Source organism: Lathyrus oleraceus, chromosome 5 (genome assembly GCF_024323335.1).
Source record: "Lathyrus oleraceus cultivar Zhongwan6 chromosome 5, CAAS_Psat_ZW6_1.0, whole genome shotgun sequence".
NCBI classification, from domain to species: Eukaryota; Viridiplantae; Streptophyta; class Magnoliopsida; order Fabales; family Fabaceae; genus Lathyrus; species Lathyrus oleraceus.
This window is the reverse complement of record NC_066583.1, coordinates 425854539-425876260: the sequence shown is the minus strand read 5'-3', so window position 1 is coordinate 425876260 and position 21722 is coordinate 425854539. Positions and strand designations below refer to the sequence as shown.

Sequence of the window (21722 nt, the reverse complement as noted above, 5' to 3'; positions counted from 1 at the left end):
CATTGCTCTTCTCTTTGGATTCAGTTCCAGACTCTCCTCCTTGATGTCCATACATCTTTTGGGATCATTACCTTAAGGTCACATACCTATTTCCTAATCAATTTCCTCGTGCATTACCTATACAGTTACAGGCTTTGGCATCCTAGATTCCTTGTCTATACAGTTACAGATTTGGCATCCTTGCCCTACAGAGTTACAAATTATGGCAAGCTCTCTTTTGCCCTATGGAGTACATACATAGGATAAACTCGTGGATAGTTGTGTTCACCTGCGTTTCACGCATTTGATTGTCATGAGAACCACACCCAACTAGATTCACTTGGAAGTACTTTTGTCTTGCGAGAATTTGCTACGACTGGGTATTTTCATTCTGGATCGATGACTCTGGGAACCTTCTGAAGGAGAATGGCGATCTAAAACGTAGTGGAAATTAAAATTTTCTCCTTTAGTGATCCTTACGAATGAGCATGATCAGTGATAGAATCCTTACCTCTTGTGACGATAGAAACCTTTGATGCAGATCTACGGAGCGATCACGAACGTTGAACGATGACAACGCCTCTACTCAGTCCACACGAACGGATTCCTTCAATCTCAGTGCTAGCTGCTACGAATGAAGGCTTTGAGTGAGAGAGAGAGAAACGAAATTGCAACTGCACTAAATGCTTCTGCACAAGGGTTCCATTTATAGAACCACATGTGTGGGCTTCAAGCTAAAAAACCCACTTAAGTGTATGTGGCTCATATCTTATAATATGCCAAAATCACTTAAGCGCGTGGTACCTTACCATATTTCGTATTCTACTTAAGTACACCTTACCTTATGATGTTCTATAATTCACTTAAGTGCACCGTACTTTACGGTGTTCCTTAGTTACTCTATCTCTCATCAATTCGTCCTTTTGTGTGTGACCCTGTAGGTTTTCGCGACATTGACAATTATATTAAATCACGTATTTAACATAATAAATAGTGAGCGGTATCTAGTAACACATCACTGCTACCCAAGACACGAAAATGTCATGTGATCTGACAAATCCTTTTGTGATAATACTTATGTGTATAATTACCCTTTTGCCCTTATGCCTATATTGAACACAAGGCATAGACCGTGTCATCCTTGCCCAGTTCAATATTGGGCCCATGGATATTTGTCCTGTTACGCAGGATGGGCAAATTCCATCTAGGTCACTCATGTCCTTTAGTATTCTTCGTGGAGTACCCATCAACTGTCTTTATGGTCATCCAGTTACGGACAACGTTTGATCAACAACAAGGCACTCGACTCTACATCTAGGGTCCATAGTGGTTTCAGGTCGAAGGATGGTATACACCATTATCACCATGAGAATAACTTATGACACTTTGCATAACATTCTATATAATATTCTCATAGCGGGTCAATCCAGTATAAATATTACTCTTAATATTCATACCTATGTTTAAGACTTGATAACTCCTTATCCATGATCCATGAGATGTGATCATCAGTCTATATACATAATAATCTTTATGCTTTAATGTTATCCCACTTCACAATAAAGCTCGACTACGGATACTTTAAGAATAGTGTCCTTATGTTTAATGTGATCTCATGATTAAGTCACACTTGATACGTTAAACGGACTAGTTGTTCTAGGGACTTTATTAAACAAACATAATAAAGAAAAAGTTTTTTATTATTAATAAATAATTCGATACAAGTACCAAAAGTATTGGCCTCTAGGGCTTACCCCAACAATCTCCCACTAGCACTAGAGCCAATCAGGCATACCCCTAATGCCCATAGATCTAGTATGGCCATCATGCTTCTACTGCGCAAGAGGCTTTGTCAGTGGGTCATCAATATTGTCAAGTGTAGGTACTCTTCATATTTTCACATTTCCTCTATCTATTATCTCTCGAATGAGGTGATAACGCCTAAGTATGTGTTTGGATCGTTGGTGAGATCTAGGTTCCTTAGCTTGTGCGTAGCACCATTGTTATCACAATAGAGACCAATGGGATCCACAATGCTAGGAACCATGCCAAGTTCACTAATGAACTTTTTGATCCAAACAGCTTCCTTTGCTTCACTTGAGGCAGCAATATACTCGGCCTCGGTTGTAGAATCAACAACTGTATCTTGCTTTGAACTTTTCCAGCTCACAGCGCCACCGTTTAAGCAAAACACATAACCAGATTGCGATCTAAAATCATCCTTATCTGTCTGGAAGCTAGCATTGGTGTATCCAATTACAGCCAGCTCTTCCTGACCTCCATATATCAAGAATGAGTCCTTAGTCCTTCTCAAATACTTAAGGATATTCTTGACAGCTGCCCAATAAGCATCACCAGGATCAGATTGGTACCTACTCGTTGCACTCAGAGTATACGAGACATCTGGTCGAGTACATAACATGGCATACATGATAGATCCTATTGCAGATGCATATGGAATCTTATTCATGCGATCCTTCTCTTCCTTAGTTGAAGGGGATTGTGTTTTTGATAGACACATGCCATGTTGCATAGGTATGAATCCTTTCTTGGAATCATGCATATTAAAGCGTCTCAGCACTTTGTCTATGTATGTACTCTGACTTAGGCCAAGTAGTTTTTGTGATTTATCTCTATAGATTCTGATTCCTAATATATAGGCTGCTTCACCTAGGTCCTTCATAGAAAAACATTTCCCCAACCAAGACTTTACTTGTTGTAGGGTAGGGACATCGTTTCCAATGAGTAATATGTCATCTACATATAATACCAGGAAAATGATCATGCTCCCACTAACCTTCTTGTAGACACAAGGCTCATCTTCGTTCTTGATGAATCCATATTGTTTTACTGTTTCATCAAAATGAAGATTCCAGCTTCTGGAAGCTTGCTTCAATCCATAGATTGATCTTTGTAACTTATATATCTTTAGGGCTTCTTCAGGTATGTCAAATCCTTCAGGTTGTGTCATGTACACATCCTCAAGAAGATTCCCATTAAGGAAAGCAGTTTTGACATCCATCTGCCATATTTCATAATCATGATATGCAGCGATAGCAAGTAAAATCCGAACAAATTTAAGCATTGCAACTAGTGAAAAGGTTTCATCATAGTCAACCCCATGAGTTTGTTTATATCCTTTTGCAACCAGTCTTGCCTTATAGGTATGTAGCTTACCATCCATGTCAGTCTTCTTTTTGAAGACCCACTTGCATCCTATAGGGTTAACTCCTACAGGAGGCTCTACCAAGGTCCAAACCTGGTTTGTGTACATGGAATCCATTTCAGATTTCATGGCTTCTAGCCACTTCTCAAACTCGGAACCAGTTATGGCCTCTTGGTAGGTCACATGCTCATCTTGATCCATGAGTAATACATCACATTGATCAGTTATGAGATATCCATATCTCTCAGGTATGTGACGTATCCTGCCTGACCTACGCTGGTCTTGTTCTACTTGAGCAGGTTGCTCTTCCACAACTACTTGTGTTTCCTGCTCTAATTCCTCTATAGGTGTATCAATGCTTTGTGATTCTTGAATTTCTTCAAGCTCTACCTTCCTCCCACTGATTCCTTTGGAAATAAAATCCTTTTCTAGGAAAACTCCAGTTCGAGCGACAAACACTTTGCCCTCAGAAGGATTGTATAAGTAATACCCTCTTGTTTCTTTAGGATACCCCACAAATAAGCATTTGTCAGATTTGGGCTCAAGCTTAGTTGAAATTTGTCGTTTCACATAAACTTCGCAACCCCAAATCTTCATGTAAGACATATGTGGTTTCTTACCACTTCATATCTCATATGGTGTCTTCTCAACCTTTTTGGATGGAACACGGTTAAGTGTATAAGCTGCTGCCAATAGTGCATGTCCCCAAAAGGAGTTTGGAAGATCGGCGTGACTCATCAGTCTATATACATAATAGTCTTTATGCTTTAATGTTATCCCACTTCACAATAAATCTCGACTACGGATACTTTAAGAATAGTGTCCTTATGTTTAATGTGATCTCATGATTAAGTCACACTTGATACATTAAACGGAATAGCCATTCTAGGGACTTTATTAAACAAACCTAATAAAGAAAAAACCTTTTATTATTAATAAATAATTCGATACAAGTACCAAAAGTATTGGCCTCTAGGGCTTACCCCAACACCTTCTAGGAACTACCTTTTGAAGACTAGAATCTACATGTGAAGGGGATGTGGGTTTTTCTGTAGGAAACCATAGACTCTATATACCTTTTGAAGACTAGAATCTACCTGTGAAGGGGATGTGGGTGTTTTTTGGTAGGAAACCATAAAATCTACATACCTTTATTCTCATGGATGCATTGGACCTTTGATCCTGCATCAGACCGTATATGCAGATGATCCAGATTATTTTATGTGTTAACATATATTCTTGCACATCATTATTGTATTACTATATATGCCGAAATTTTGTACCTGAGTTATTAAACCATCAATGCTTTGAATATATGGATGTTGCATAATTATTTGCATTCCACCCATAACATGTGCATTCATTCATTTGCATCTCATGCATATCAACCAGAAAGAGCTTACCTTGTCCTTTCCTCATCCAGAAGGATGACGACTCTTCGACACCAGTACTTCACAAGAGCTAATAAATCAAGAATTATGGCAGATATGGAACATGAGAATGCTACATATAGGGAAACCTTAGCTCAGTTCCAAGGCAATATGGATCTTTTCCAGGGTATTATGAACACTATATTGGAGTACCTTCAAGCTCAGAAGGCTAATACCTCTACCACTTATGCCGATCCTACTACTGATGTGGTTACTGATGCTACTGTTGTTGTCACCACTACTGCTGATACTGCTGTTAATATTGTGATCCAACATGTGGTAAGCCAATCGATCTGTCAACCTGGTCCTAGTAGGCATGCTGCTGCCTATCTGTGGGGGTTGCCTCCAAACTTTACTCCCTAAGTTGCTAATGGGAATGCTTTTATGCCATACCAACTTTTTGTTATGCACCCTGCCAATGGGAACTCTGTTGCCCATCCTTGGGGCATGACCACTCACTCTCCTCAAATGGTTGATGCTGACAACCGTGAGATCAACCTAGAACACGCTCTTTATACTTTTGTGCTAATTAAAACTCCTGATAATAATAAAGATAAGTACAAAGGTCCTCGCCTTCATTTTCATGTTCCTCATCAGGCTACTCAACCTACTATTTAGAATTTGAATCAAGGTGTTCAGATACCTCCTCCTTATCCTAGGGCATCTTCTGTTGTTACACCTCCACTTGTTTATCTCGGGGTACCTTATGCTCCATATCAGGGTCAGTATGGTCAGACTGCTGGTCAGATAGTTAATCTGAGATTGATGTATCCTCAGGGGTATCCTCAATTTTCTTCTCCTCTAGTCCTTGCTCAGACAACCTCTCAGGGTGTTCAACTCCCAAACCATCAGACTAATCTTCAACCTGCCAATCAAATTGCCTTTGGTACAAATCAGAATAGATGGGCAGACTATCGATTATTAGATTAAAGGATAAGAGCCATTGAGGGCTTCTCCGCTTACAATATGGATACTAAGGGTTTATGCCTGGTTCCTAACGTGGTGGTTCCTCATAAGTTCAAAGTGCCAGACTTGCCAAAATACAAGGGTTTAAGTTGTCCCAGTAGTCATGTTATTATGTATTATAGGAAGATGGTATCCTACATTGACAATGATGAGCTTTTTATCCACTGCTTCCAGGAAAGCCTATCTGGGGAATCCTTAGATTGGTACATGATCTTGGAGCGCATTAAAATCAGATCATGGAAGGACTTGTCTGAATCCTTTCTCAAGAAATATAAGTATAACCTGGATATGGCTCCTACCAGGTTACAACTACAAAATCAAGCCTACAAGAGCAGCGAAACATTCAAAGAATATGATCAGAGGTGGTGTGAAATGGCTTCCCGAGTTAGACCTGCGCTGACAGACGCTGAATTGGTTGATATTTTCATGAGAACTCTTCAAGGTATGTACTATGAGAAGATGGTCGGTAGCTCGTTGTCCAACTTTGCTAATATAGTAACCATTGGAGAACGTATTAAGAATGAGCTGAAAACGGGGAAAATTACTAGCGTTGATAATCAAACAGTGGTCAAGAAACTCATGGTTTTGCTAAGAAAAAGGAGGTTGAGGCAAGTGTCGTGATAACAAATGTATACCCTCAAATTCAAGCTCTTATGGCTCCTGTGCCATACTACCCTTATCCGTACATTGCTGATGCCCAATATCAGCAACCACCGTACCAACCTCAATGTCAACAACCTCCACATGCTCATGTTTCTCAGAATCAGCGACCTCCAAAAGATAATAGAAACCAGAGTCAGGGTCAGGGAATACATTATGATAAGAAGCGCCCTCAATGCAACTAGATCCCTGTATTGTATGCTCCATTGCTACCATATCTTTTCCAGCAAGGGGTGATTGTGCCAAAGGAGATTCCGCCTGCAACTTCTCCCTACCATCACATGCATAATCCTAATGTGCCTTACGTGTTCCATGCTGGATATATAAGACACTCTACATAGGATTGTTTAGTTTTTAAAGCGAGGGTACAAGAGCTAATCGATCATAAGATCTTGTTCTTTTCTGAGGTAGTGCTCAGTGTTAGGACTAACCTGTTACCAGATCACAATGGACAATGGTAAGTGTAGTTATTGGTGGAGATTGCTCAGATTTGGTTACCTCCATGGATGAGTATTAAGGCTAGTCATGTCAGCAATATCATATTGTTCAATCATGTCTCATTTGTAATCTTTTCCTGTCTGTTATTTGTTGTTCATTTGTAAAACTTGTCTGATTTTTAGATGATAATAATAATGAAATAAACGTGCATGTTTTAATTAAATTCATTTGTGTTCACTCATATTTCATTTATCAGTATCAAACTTTTGTTCAAGCAAAATCAGAAAAGAATGATGCAATAAAAATGCGCAAGATCATTATTTGTATGCTTTTGAATAAAACCGTGCAGATGATGTCAGGCATTGTTTTGAATCCCTGAACACCCGTGGTATAAGGAAGATAATGCCTATTCAACCCCTTTGGGCCTTGGAGTAAGAGTTTCTTTATGTATATAAAACCCTCAATTTTAACCAGGGGCAGGGTAGTCTTCAGTCAGTTTGACCTTGCGTTCAAAATTCAAAAGGAGAATGTCCCATCAAGGGATCAATCATATTATACCTTTATCAAGAGGATTGAATCACAAATTCACAATGGTTATCCCCTACTAGCAAAAGGAGTGAGACAGTCACGACCTGTGCCACAAATTGAGCAAGCAAGTGTCACAGGATTGGCTCCAATATAAAAAAAAGGGATGAGAAATAAAAATCAAAAGCAAAAGAAAAGGACGCTAAGTCAAAATCTTGGAAACAAGATTGACTTAGGAAAAAGTTAGGGAATCCCGATGGACTGCAAACCCAAAGGATCAGTCCAGGCAAAAATAAGGGAAAACAAAATAAAAGAAAAAGATAGAATCAATAACAAATTCCTCAGTAAGAGAAAATCCATGTGGTCGCAAACAAAAGTAGAAGGTGAGTGGCTATCACTCCAAAAACTCATTGGGTTCCATGACCATCATTGATAATATTCAAAATCCTTTTCTGAAAGATAAACACTTGTTTTAAGCTAATTGAACACATGACTGGAGAACATCATGTAAAACATGTGGGTTAGAATAGGTTTTGAGCCTTATATCCTTTCTTTCTAAAACCATGAACCATGCCACGTTACAACCCTGAAAAGACCTAATTGAAGCATGGTTTATTTTGAAAGCATACTATGGTAAGATCACATCAAAGCTGACTCGTAAAGATTTACTTATCATTTGTATTGATACTGATATGACATTTTAACTAGTGATTCATTCACTATATGTCATAATCTTAGTGAACATATTTGAGTTTCAAAACTTGCATGAGCATGACATTACAATTATCATTTTCAAAATGAGCATTTTTACTTGCGAACAGGCACTTGACATCAAAAAAGTTTACACAATGAGAAGATTGAATATTTCTGACATCCCAAAGGACATATCTCTTCATAATTCAGTCAATCTAAGGCAATCACGTCGATATTCGACAATTCTCTCTGAATCAACCGTGCAGGGGAAAAGTTACTTCAAGGCTCATATTGGGGCAGGCCACCCCAAGAGCTTGAGAAGTCAATCACTCCTAGAAATGGTTAATCAAGGGGATGCGATTTCAAGATGCCGGGGAAAGCCAGTTTGAGGTCTTCAGGTGACAAGATCGCTTCATAGGAAATCCATGCAGATACCTGAAAGACTAGGGCAAAAGTAGGTTATGAAGGTACAAGTTCTCTTATCAAATCAAGAGGTGTGACAACAACTGAAGTAGGTGTCGAAGAATCACGTTTGTATGAAGTTTATCCTATCCCAAAATTCCCACCTCCCTCCATACGAGTATCTGATTCAACCATTGCATAAATTATCATCATGTATTAATCACGTTGCTCCACTCATGTATATCATTCATCTAGCATAACATGAAACCATGTGTGCAGATCAGGAAAAATCAAAGCCCAATATTTTATTTTCATTTCCAAATCCCAAACATGCCTGACATCTTTTAAAGCTTAGTCTTTTTTGGAACTTCCCTCAAAATCCAACCTGCTTGGCATCTTTTCCGACCATCACGGTTGATAACATCTTTGCTTCCAACCTTCATGGTTCTTGACCATTTTTCCAACCGTCATGGTAATCGTGCTTTCTACAAGTATACGAAGTACGTCAGAGTAATACAAAAGATTATTGATCCCAAAGAGACCAATGTCAATCTATCGTTAGCTATTCTTACTGTGTTTATCTAAGGCAATATCAAGAATGTTTGGAACGGAAACATAATGAAAATAATAATGTTTAAATGAATTCAAAGATGTAATACTGGATTTTGGATCACATCAATCAACAATACTCGTATTATCTCTAATTAGAACTACCTATGGGGCAATGTTTTCTTCCTTGAAAAAGAGTTAATTAAAAAGGAACCGTCACTTTCGATTTTCGGAACCAGACTTTATATTTAATCTATACCAGCTGCTCACGCTGCACTGGTCGCGTCTTGCGTTAAATTAGAAAATCCTTTTTATATAATCACTTCTTTAACTCAGTTGAACAGTTATTTTGATTAAAAACTTTAACTTAAAAGGGTTTCCGTCATATGCTCGGACAACTGGATTCTAAACATATAAACACGCCCGAAAATAGTTTCAAAACCTCCTTCTAGTAATATTAAACTTTCCTAATTAATTAACAAAGTGCTTATGCTATTCTTATTAATAAAAAACTAACCAATTTTGTCCTAAGTGTCAGACGACTTTCAATCTTACCCGACTTGGTCACGATACTACTTTCGTAGTAACCGATCAGATGAATCATAGAAAAATTATATTAAAGTCAAAACAGCCCCAAAAACACTCTTATAGAGACAACATATGGAGTACCGTTGACTCGATGATCCTCACATTCCATCACTAATGATTTAGCTGAACATGGTTACAGTAAACAATAAAACATATGATTGAAAAGTAAGTTATGACATATTAAAGTGATATGTGTGCGATTGAGTTTCAACAAGAACTTGCAAATAAATGTAGAGCTTTGAAAATAAATTTTTGCACGGAAAGTAACAAGCGAGAAATAAAGTAAACAAATTAAAATGGCGTGGGAAAATAAAACAAAGTAAAGCGGTGCGAGGAAATAAAAGTAAGTAAAGCGATGCGATAAAGTAAATAAAATAAAGCAGTGCAGAATATATTAAAAACCTGTTCCAATCGGAAACTTGAATCTGGTGCAACTGAAACGTAAATGGTGGCAAGATTAAATTCTATGACTAAGATGCTCCAAACTTACTAACAACAATGGTGTGATAACCCCTCAATGTGAAGAATTATCGCTTTAATAGTGTGAATATATGGCCTACGCTGCAACTAAGCTTGGATGATAAAAACTGTGAACTTTATGCCTTATTTATACTAGTACTAGACCTAGGGAATCACATAACTTCTTCAGCGTTTGTGTGAGAGAAAAACGGTGGTCATGGGGCTGAATCTCCAACCGCCTTTGACTAAAGCGCAAAATTTAAAGATGGCGACCGCTAAGTAGGGATGGCGACCTCCATATTCCCAAATTGGCTGGACCCAATCTTTGTGACTATTGGGACGTGGAACACATTATCTTCCTCATGGCTACCTCTATATGAAGAAAAACAGTAACACACAAGAAATTATTCCAGACCTCAGATTCTAATTCAATTAAGGTTGTGTCGATAAGTACTATTCACAAACTAAGGGTATCGTAGTAACACATACCGCATTTGCGGTCGTAAGTCTCCTTCCTGTACAAACCAATCTGTAACATGTTATTATACCTCAGCATAACTTACTCATCTCATTTTTTTTTATCCTTTTTCATTCAGGCACAATCACATTAAGCCTGTTATCTGTACTCGCATGGTGAACAAACCTGTTAGTGATTATGATCCTTATTATGTCAACATTCAGCAATTTAATATTTTAACACAGACACACAAGCATAATTTTTCAGAAGTTTCACTATTGTTGGGCTAAATAACCGGGTGAGGGTTACCTAACTTAGTAAGTAGATTATTCTCTTTCAAATTTCATGCATATATATATATATATATATATATATATATATATATATATATATATATATATATATTCTTTCCTTTTTAAACACGGGATCATTCACCTATTTGCATCGGTATGTTCACTTAGCGGTATTCAGATGGTGCTGACTGCTCAGATAAACTGCTTAAGGATTAATAAAGGGTGAGATTTCAAGGCCATGTCATAATAAGTATCCATATCGATATCTATAATTAGGAAACTTACGGTGTTAAGACGATATCAATTTTTTCAAGAATTTTCCCAAGTCTCTGCAACCTATCTTAAAAGCCTAAAATTTTAAAAATTAACTATTTTCTTTTTCAATTTTTTCCAGCATGGCTCAAGAAAATGGGGGAAATAAACTAATAGCATAAAACTACACAAAATGACTCGTCAAGCAGATGCAAGAGTAAAATTCTAAAGGCGGTAAAACTAAAAACAACACTAAATCTAACTAAAAAACAAATAAAAATATAGAGCACAAAATAGAATGAAATAGGTAAAGATCCCCTCCTAGACTTAAACCGAACATTGTCCTCAATGTTTCAATAAAAAGTGAGAAAGGATAGATGGAACCTGAATGACATGCTATTGTTGGTACTGTTGGCCACTAGTTCCCTCTCCTCCCAAGTCTGGATGCTACTGACGCCGACACCTGCTACAGTGGTGAGAAGGAGGCGTTGTCCTCCCGTAGCCTTCTGAAGTTCCCAAGCATAGCCTATTGGTTAGCCTCAATGAGTGTGAAGTGACTCATTAGGTAGGCTTGCTGATGCTATTGCTGGGATGCCATCATGTGCTAGGCTTCTAGCATCGACCACATGGAATAATCTGTCTGGCGCTTTGACTATCGTATGAACTCCATCATGTCTTGTTATTGCTCATACATCGCATAGAATAGACCGTCACACTTTTCCTCTCTAGCTCTTTTCTCCCTCAGCATATCTTCGTCATAATGGAAACCAAATGGGTACCTGCAAAAGGTGTTAGAAAAAACTGGTGCAGTGTGTGTAGGTGGATGAGGGGTATCATGAATGGGAGACATATTTCTCCGTTCATACTCATCATCGGTCCCATCATCCTCGTTTTGTGGGATGTCCTGGGGTACTGGTCCAGTGATTGGTGGGTCATTCAAATGATAGGTCCAATTTCTATTATGTTGCACATCTGTACAACGAGGACAAGGTAATACACCACCTTTTATGGCTACATTATGAACCATGAGGTGGTAGCCTCCTTCTTTCCTAACTTTTCACAACCGCATATTTCTTAAAAGTTTCATGTCAATGATGCGGGGTGGTAGGGGTTTCGATGTAGCCAACTCAGTATATACCCCTAAAGCATGGGCGATGGAGGTAATCAATCCTCCAAAAGAGATAGTCCCCTTCTTTTTCACAATAACACACATATGGACTATCATGAATGGGACCAAATTAAGCTTTCGCTGTGTGAGAGCTGCCTGTAAATAAAGAAATTATTTTGCATTCAATTTATTAGAGTTCTCCTGGCCGAATATAGTATCTACCAACAGTTGGCGGAAGATACGTATGGTCGGGTTGTGGATATCAGAAGCCATGTTTTCTTCAAAGGAATCAGTGGTGAGACATGTCAGATCTCTCAAAAACTGGTATGCTTGAACTGCCCAGTTAGTATCTAATGGTGTCTCACATAAAACACCTTCCCTATGGGGGAATCCCAATAAACTTGCAAATTGATCAGTAGTATATGCATACTCCACATTGAACATGCAAATCTTAGCCGTGCCTACGGTAGTGTTTGGACTAACAGTATAAATTAGGGAACTCAACAATTCCCTAGTCAGGTTCACATACATATTTTCTCTATGGTCAAACAGGTGTTGGAGACCTAAGTTTTCTAACAGGTAGTGAACATAAGGATATATGCCTAAACTATATAAGCAGTTGTCATCGATATACCTCATTGAGTAAACTTCTCGGGTCAGCAACTCCTGATACCTCTGCCTCTTCCTGTTACCATCATTTCCCTCGCGGAAAATAATTCCTCCGTCTCCCATGGCTACCATTCTTGTTGGTTTTGTGAAGAAATTTGAGTACTTTGGTGAAGATGGAAGAATGAGGGTTTTGAGTGAAAAATGGGGGTTTTTAAGAGTGAAGAGTGGATGGGTTAGTGGAGAAGGTAATGGGTATTAGAGTTTTGGTGAATGAATATGGGTGAGTGGGATTTTATGTAGGTCAAAGATGAGAGAAAATGGGTTATAGGAGGTTGAAGATGAGTTGAATTTGGGAAAATGGAGTTTTTTCAATTATGTCCTGTGTTTCACCTTCAGACCCCATGACGGGTGCCACACGGGGATGGCGAATGCCATCTTCATGGTTGGGCTTTAGGCTTTTGGCCGCGGATCTGGGCTCCTGAGGGGTGTTTATATGCATTCTCGGGGGTGTACGACTCTACTTCAAAGGCTTTTGCTTTGCTTGTTTAACATAATTGAAAAATAATTGAAACTTACTTAATGATTAATAATATAGCAAAGATAAAAAATTTAAATTTAACCGCTAAATGCATAATAAGAAAAATAAAAACGGTGCTAAAAATTAATAAAAAAAATGAGTCTAATAGATGGAAGATGCGAAAAATAAATTGGAGAAAATAAAATAAATAAATCTCATGATGGTGAATTAAATAAATGAATAACGATAATGCAGTAAATCTCCCCCCCCCCACTCCCGGGCTTCTGCTAGATGGCATCTAAGACTGTAGATATCCTGGTACATGTTATATGTCTCCTCGGCGTGTGTGGCGTTATCCACTTCTATCTGCAAGGAAAGATCGGTAAGTTCTTCACGAAGAGAAATCATTTCCTTACGCAGGGTGAGGAATTCTTGGTCAAAGTTCTGCCTCTGAAGATTAGCATTTGAAGAAACTACAGTTGTCCTATTCGAGGGAGGTGCTAGATGGTATTCAGGAGTAGGTGGGGGAACATGTTTGGTTGAGGTCTCTCCTTGGTATTCTAGAGCATAGGTCCAATTTTCCTTTTTATGAATGTTTGTTCTTCCGTGGCAGGGCAAGGAAAAATAGTGGATTGTCTGGTCATCGATCAGGAGTTTGTACTGCTCGGTGCTAAAGTAGACTCTCCTCACCAGGCCACAGTCTAAACAATGATTCATATCTATGAGGGTGTATCCATAATATGGAACTAAATGGGAAATCTGTTTTAGGAGGCCTAGTGCATATGCAATATGGGTCACTGTTCCTACCACATGGATCGGTCCTTCGGTTGATTTGGATGTAAGTTCTAGGTTTTCGATCAGGAAAGTTCCTGATTTTACAAGACGGTACTAGGTGGTACAAAAGAGAAAGATATCTCCTTTGCACTGACAGCCTAATCAGTCCCACTTCTTCCAAAGAATGTCTGGGCAAGTATCATTTGGAAGTACCTAAAGACTAGGTTATGGATGCGGTTAGAAAGTTGGGTGGATGGGTCAGGTTGCCTCAATCGGTAATGTCACTCCAGAAGTTGTCTATTTCTTCCTGCGTGAAATCACCAGTAGGAAGTTCAGATACAACACCAAGGTCTCCCTGAAAACCTAAGGTTAACAAACTCCTTGTGGTTAAACTTATATTCCTGTCCAAACAATCTAAAAGTAATCAAGCCTCTTCTGAATCCACGACCATGGTTAGGCTAGTGGGTCAGGGAACTAAGGAATTCTAAGGCCAGGTTCTGATAGGTAACATTCATAGCTTCAGCATATTCCTCCCATTATAGTTGCTAACCCAAGTATCTAATGCTCGCCTCAAGCCCTATGGCTTATAAGCAGGCAAGGTCAGGGTATATGGTGGGAAGCATCAGTATCTCAGATAGGACCATATAGAGGTTCCTCTTACTGTCGTCTCTGAATCGTACGTGCATGTCGTCAAAACCCTGCATCCTGAAAAATAATTAGTGGGAATGGCTATGTAGAGATCTGAAACCTGAAATGGGAACATCACGCAAGTCAGTCCTGTTAAGAAAATAGTTAATTTAGCGATTCACCGTTCATAAGTTTTAAAATATGAAAAAATACAATAAAAGTAAATACAAATAAATAAACAGGGTCGTGGGTTGCTCTCCCACGCAACGCTTGTTTAACGTCGGTAGCTCGACGATCATAGAAATCACAGAGTTGAAGTAGCGATTGGTGGTTCTATTAAAGTAAGGCCTGAATAATAGGTAGGGGTGTCGCCTCCATTATAGTGTTTAAGCCTTTATCCACTTACAATGAAGGGATTGCACGATTGATTTTGGATTTCGAAAGCTTCGGACTTCACGACTTTCGTGACTTTGTACGGACCAGTCCATTTGAAGCATAATTTACTTGGGAAAAGTCTTTGTCTGGAGTTGAACAGGAGTACAAGATTGCCTACATTGAACTCTTTTCTCGCAATTATTTTGTCATGCCATGCCTTAGTTCTTTCTTTGAAAATATGGCATTCTCATAAGCATCGCAATAGAGTTCTTCTAGTTTGTGAATGTCTAGTGTGCGCTTGTCACCATCTGTTAGGTAATCCATTATAAGGGATTTTATAGCCCAATAGGCTTTATGCTCTAATTCGAATGGTAGGTGACATGATTTTCCATAAACTAGTTAAAAAGGGGTTGTCCCTATAGGGGTTTTATAAGCGGTCCTATAAGCCCACAATGGATCTTGTAGCTTAAGGGACCAATCTTTCCTAGAAGTGGAAATTGTTTTCTCGAGGATTTGTTTGATTTCCCTATTCAACACCTCTACTTGTTCACTATTTTAGGGATGATAAGGTGTTGCTACTCTATGTTTTACACCATACTTATTCATAAGATTATTAAGAATTCTCGAAATGAAGTGAGATCCACCATCGCTTATAACGAGGCGAGGTACTCAAAATCTCAGAAATATATAGTTTTTAAATTGCTTGATGACCACTCCTGTGTCGTTGGTAGGTGAGGTTACTGCCTCGATCCACTTTGACACATAATTAATATCTACTAGAATGTACTTATTTCCCATAGATGATGGAAATGATCCCATGAAGTCGATTCCCTAGACGTTGAAGGCTTCCACTTCTTGGATGTTTCTTAATGGCATCTTATCGCGCCTCGATATGTTCCCAGTGCGTTGGCACCGATAACATTTGACAATGTGAGTATGGACATCACACCATAAGATTGTCCAGAAAAGAACTGCTTGAAGGATCTTAGCGCAAGTTTTGGATGTGCTCGCATGTCCGCCATATGAAGCGGAGTGGCAATGAGTTATAATACTTTCCACTTCCTCCTTAGGTACACAACAATGAAATATGCCGTATGCACCTCTTTTTAAGATAAAGGGTACGACCCAATAGAATCGTCTCACGTCATGGAAGAACTTCTTCTTTTGTTGGTAATTTAAGTCAGGGGGTATGATATCGGCTGCTAAGTAGTTAACGAAATCGGCGTACCAAGGTACTTTTGTTACTGCTAGGGAAGTTTCAATGTTCAGTTCCAATTCATCATCAGGATCATTATCATGATTTGTTTTAATTGACATTAGAAGTCTATCATAAGTAAAGTCATCATTTATAGGTATTAGATATGGTTTTAGATATTCGAGCCTTGAGAGGTGATCTGCTACCATGTTTTGAGTACCCTTTTTATCACGGATTTCCAAGTCGAACTCTTATAACAATAGGATCCAACGAAGTAGTCTAGGTTTTGCATCCTTTTTGCTAAGTAGATATCGAATGGCAGCGTGATCGGTATATATTATGATTTTAGCTCCAACTAGATAGGAGCAAAATTTGTCTATTGCAAATACTACTACGAGTAGTTCTTTTTTAGTAGTAGCATAATTTAATTGGGTGGCATATAAGGTTCTACTGGAATAATAGATTACCTGTATTCTTTTGTCTTTTCATTGTCCTAAAACAACACCGACAGCGTAATCGCTTGCATCACGCATGATTTCAAACGGTGGTTCCAATCTGGTGGTTGCATGATAGGTGCATATATTAGTGCAAGTTTCAGGAGTTTAAAGGCCTCCAGAAATTTGTTGTTGAAATTGAATTATACGTCTTTCATTAGGAGACCAGTTAAAGGTTTAGTTATTTTGGAGAAGTCCTTGATGAAGCGTCGGTAGAAATCGGCATGTCCAAGAAAGCTTCACACCTCTCTAACTATTTTCAATGGTTGAAGGTTTTTTATAACCTCGATCTTAGCTTTATCAACCTCAATGCCTCTTTCTGATACTATGTGTCCTAGTACTATACCTTTGGTAACCATGAAATGGCATTTCTCCCAGTTTAGAACAAGGTTAACTTCTACGCATCTCTCCAGGATTCTCTCAAGGTTATCCAGGCAGTTTTTAAAACTGGATCTGTAGATCGAGAAATCGTCCATGAAAACTTCCATGGTCTCGTCAAGGAAATCTGCGAAGATTGACATCACACATCATTGGAAAGTTGTAGGGGCATTGCAGAGTCCGAATGACATTTGTCGATAGGAAAATGTTCCATAAGGGCAAGTCAAGGTTGTTTTCTCTTGGTCATTGGGATGAATTGGAATCTGGAAAATCCAGAGTATCCGTCTAAATAATATAAATAAGAGTGTCTAGCCAGACGTTCAAGCATTTGATCTATGAAAGGAAGAGGAAAGTGAACTTTCCTGGTTACTTTGTTTAGCTTCCTATAATCAATGCACATACACCAATCGTTGGTTATACGTTATGCTACTTGTTCTCCTTTATCATTTGTACAACTGTGACACCTCCCTTTTTAGGTACAACATGCACCAGGCTTACCCATTTGCTATCGAAGATTTGGTAAATTATTCCGGCTTCTAGTAATTTTAGAACTTTTTTCTTAACTACATCACTCATTACAGGGTTTATCCTTCTTTGGTGATCTGTAGAGGGTTTAAAATCTTCCTCTAGCATAATTCGGTGCATGCACACAGAAGGACTTGTCTCTTTAAGGTCGAAAATGTTATAGCCTAGAGCTGCAGGATATTTTCTTAAGATATCTAAGAGTTGATGAGTTTCGTCCTTATTTAGGGTTGTACTTACTATAACCGGACGATTTAGTTAGTCGTCAAGGAATCCATATCTTAGGTTCTTTGGTAGTTCCTTAAGCTCTATTGATGATTTCTTAGGACCAAGCATATGGTCAGGGGTGAGTGCCAAGCATTCATAAAGGTTGTCATCCACGAAGGGTGTCATTGATTTAAAACCATCATCCTCCATTATAGGCGTTGAGGGAGTTTAATCGTTTCAATGAGTGTTTCTTGGTTTTGGTCTAGTTCTCTTATGCACTCATCAATGATATCGATGGCACTACATGAGTCATCTATGGAGGATTCCATTAGAAATTTGGATAAGATAAATTCTACCTTTTCATCTCCTACCTCGAAAGTCATTTGTCCTCTTTTAACATATATTATGACTCCAACTATTGATAAGAAGGGTCTACCTAGAAGGATATGGATTTCATCATCTTCTTTAATGTCCATAACAACAAAATTAGTTGGAATATAAAGTTGTCCAATCCTAACTGGAATATCTTCCAATATACATATTGGATGTTTAACTGATAGATCGACCAATTGAAGGGACATCCTAAGTGGTTGCATGTCTCCTAGGTTTAATCTATTACAAACAACTAAAGGCATCAAGCTCACACTGGCTCCTAAATCCAGCAGTGCTTTATTAATGACATGATTTCCTAGAACACAAGGTATAGAAAAAATTCCGAGGTCTGTCTTCTTTTTGGCTAGTTTGTTTTCAGCGATTGAATTGAATTCTAAAGGTTTAGGATCGTCAAGCTTAGGTTTATTAGTTAAGATGTCTTTTAGAAATTTGGCATATGATGGATGGTATTTGGGTGATAGCCTCTGGGAAGGGAATTACGACGTGGAGTTTCTCAATTAGTTTTAAGATCCTTTTATATTGGTTATCTAGTTTGGTTTTGAAATTCTGGTATCAGATATAAGATGTCGAAGGTAATGTCACGACACTAATATCTGGTAATACACAATGAATAAACAACAATAGAATGGTAAAGCGAAAAACACAAGCAATTGTTAACCTAGTTAGGTGCAACTCACCTACGTCTGGGGGTTACCAAGCCAGGAAGGAAATTCACTAAAATAGAATTAGTTCAAAGACTCTCCGTACACTTCAACAAGTTACAGTCTTTCTCACCTAATCTCTACCCGTGCAATTTCTACCTAAGCACTCTTAGATATGAGAACCCACTCACTTCCCTACAATCACACACCAGTGATCGTAAACAACAATCCCTTGTGAAAAGAAAATACTTTTCAATTACACACTCTTGATTTTACTTCACAGTTTCAATCAAGAAGACACACTCTTGATCTTGCTTCAAAGCTTTGATCAAGAAGACACACACTCTTGCTTAACAGCTTTAGAATGACAAATTACAACCACAAATCAGTCCAATTCAATCATCAATGGATGACTTGAATGACCTACAAGTCTTATGACTAAACAAACACAAACCCTAGCTCTCTCTCTATATTTCGCTCAGTCTTGGTTGTGTGTTCAAACAGGTTTTCTAAGTCCTTTTTTATTGAAGCATCCAGCTGGGCTTGGACATCTTGAAAACCCTAAATCTATTTTCCAATCAAATCTTTTTATAACAGCTGTTTAGATCTCCTTGGAAAATAAGTAAATCTGGTTGTAATCCATGATTGAATGCGCCAACTAGCCATATCTTCAATCATCCAAAGATTGCCATTAATTGTGCAATCAAAAAACACCAGACATTCACACTGAATGTTCTGTGTACAGGATGTCATGACATCGGGTCTGACATCCTGGAAAAATCCTGCATAATCCAATAATTCCTTTTATAACTTCCAACAGGTACAGCCATATCAGATGCCATGACATTGTGTATGTCATCTGAAACAATCCTGCATGAACATGTCTTTCATTTAAGCTCCAGCAGGTACATCCAATATCAGAAGCCTTGTCATTGTATGTGGCATTCTGAAACAATCCTGCATGCACATGTTCTTGAACTCCAGCAGGTACATAGGATATCTCATGTTAAGACATCACACATGACATCTTGTGAACACTCTTTGTTTTACCAAAATTGCTGCTAACACTTAGAATCAACATGTTTGTTTAAGTCTTTGTGGATATGGGGTCGATGGTTTATAAGGAGGGGGTGGTATGTAAACTTGGTTGTCTTTTACCACTTCCTTATTTTTAACTTCTTCCTATCTTTGTTTTTTAGATTCTACAGGTTCCTCCACTGCTTGTTTCTCTGGTGTTGTCACACCAACCTTTTTTGGTGGCTCCGGTTTCTTCAACCTAGGATCTACAGGTCCATTGTATGTAGTTCCGCTCCGTAGGTCAATAGCGTTAGCATGCCCCTTGGGTTTAGGTTTAGGTTATCCAGGAAATGATCCTCCCGGCGTAGCCTGAGTGGCTTATTGCTGAGCCACTTGAGAGATCTAGGTTTCAAGCATCTTATTGTGGGTTACCACATAATCGACCTTGGTGCCTATGTGTGTAATCAACCCATTTATATGAACTTTTTGGTTCATGGATTCTTTATTTTTTGAGTTTGAGCTGAAATTAAAATTTCCATGATTTTCTCAAGGTTGGATTTCTAAGGAGCAACTTGTATAGGCTGTGTGGGTCTTTGAGCTTGGAAACCCGATGGTATTTGAGGTATAGAGTTTTGAGTAGGGTTATTATTTTTATAAGAAAAATTCAGGGGATTCCTGCATCTAGGGGTATAAGTGTTTGAATAAGGGTTTCCTTGGGCATAATTAACCTGATCTGGGTTTGATTCAGCTAAAAGATTGCATTCAACAATTATGTGTTAGCGGGTTCCACAAATTTCACATCCAGGTTGTACTGCATCTATGGCAACTGTAGGGTTAATAGTTAAGCTTTCTACTTTTTGTGCTAGGACGTTCATCTGGGCTTTCATATGGTCTAGGCAACTAACTTCATGCATACCTCCCTTTGTTTCTTTCTTCTCTACTGATGTTCGTTCCGTCCCTGATCGGTAGTGGCTTTGTGCCATATCTTCAATGAGTGTGCATGCTTCGGGGTATGGTTTGTTCATCAATGCGCCACCGGCGACAGCGTCGATGGTCATCTTCGTGTTATAGAGAAGTCAGTTATAAAATGTATGAATAATTAACCATTGTTCTAAACCGTGGTGTGGACAAGCTCTTAATAGTTCTTTATATCTCTCCCATGCGTCAAAAATTGATTCACCATCATGTTGGGTAAATCTGGTTATTTGGGTTTGTAGAACATCAATCTTACTTGGTGGAAAGTATCTAGCAAGGAGGACTTTCTTCAGGTCATTCCATGTAGTGATAGAATTTGCTGGAAGGGAATATAACCAAGATCTTGCTCTATCTCTGAGGGAAAAAGGAAATAAGCTTAAACATATCGCCTTAGGGGAAGCATTATTGGTTTTTAATGTGTTGGCTAGTTGAATGCAAACTTTTAAGTGTTGGTTCAGGTTCTTAGTTGGAAGACCAGCGAACTGGTTTTGTTGCACTATTTGCAATAAACCGGGTTTAAGTTCAAAATTATTGGTTAGAATTGTCGGGTTAAGAATACTCAAATGGGGTTCTTCATTAGAGGGTAAGGTAAAGTTTTTAAGTGGTTTTTGGTTTTGTTCTTCTGCCATTGCTCTTTTGATTCATCAGAGAAAAAGTCGTGCGCGTGCGTATCTTTCTGGTTCTTCTATTGGATCTTCTAAAGTTCCGATACTGCAAGTACTTTGCATTGACCGACACAGGTTTCCTTAATCTAGACGGTGTAACAATAGGGTACGAAACTTGACGTAATTGGTCCTCAACAATGACGCCAAAAAATTGATGCGTGCTTTCCGCAAGTATACAAAGTACGCTAGAGTAATATAAAAGATTATCGATCCCACAGAGACCAATACCAATCTATCGTTAAATATTGTTACAGTGTTTATCTAAGACGATATCAAGAATCTTTGGAACAGAAACATAATGAAAATGACAACGTTTAAATGAATTCAAAGATGTAATACTGGAACGTGGATCACATCAATCAACAATA

At 38.5% G+C, this 21722-nt stretch overlaps 1 pseudogene; it reads left to right on the top strand.

Moving 5' to 3' along the window:
* The first annotated feature begins 20827 nt into the window (after positions 1–20827).
* Positions 20828–20927, top strand: LOC127089584 (uncharacterized; annotated as a pseudogene).
* The last annotated feature ends 795 nt before the right edge of the window (positions 20928–21722 follow it).